Here is a 213-nt window from a genome sequence, read left to right on the forward strand (position 1 = left end):
AGGAGACGTATTGTGTGAAAAGAAATGTAAGATGTTGTTTAATTGCTTATATATTTATGATCCACGTCACGTTTTCAGTTTTGTCGGTAGTAGAAGTCTTCTCAGCAGGGCTCTATAAATACAGAACTACGGCAGATATGTAATATTTAATGCAGCCGAACCGTGTATTACCATGCCGTTATGTGATGACTTTCTACAGAGCCCCCCTGGTGA

This window comes from Notothenia coriiceps, unplaced genomic scaffold (assembly GCF_000735185.1).
Source record: "Notothenia coriiceps isolate Sejong01 unplaced genomic scaffold, NC01 NC01_scaffold00037244, whole genome shotgun sequence".
Classification (NCBI taxonomy): Eukaryota; Metazoa; Chordata; class Actinopteri; order Perciformes; family Nototheniidae; genus Notothenia; species Notothenia coriiceps.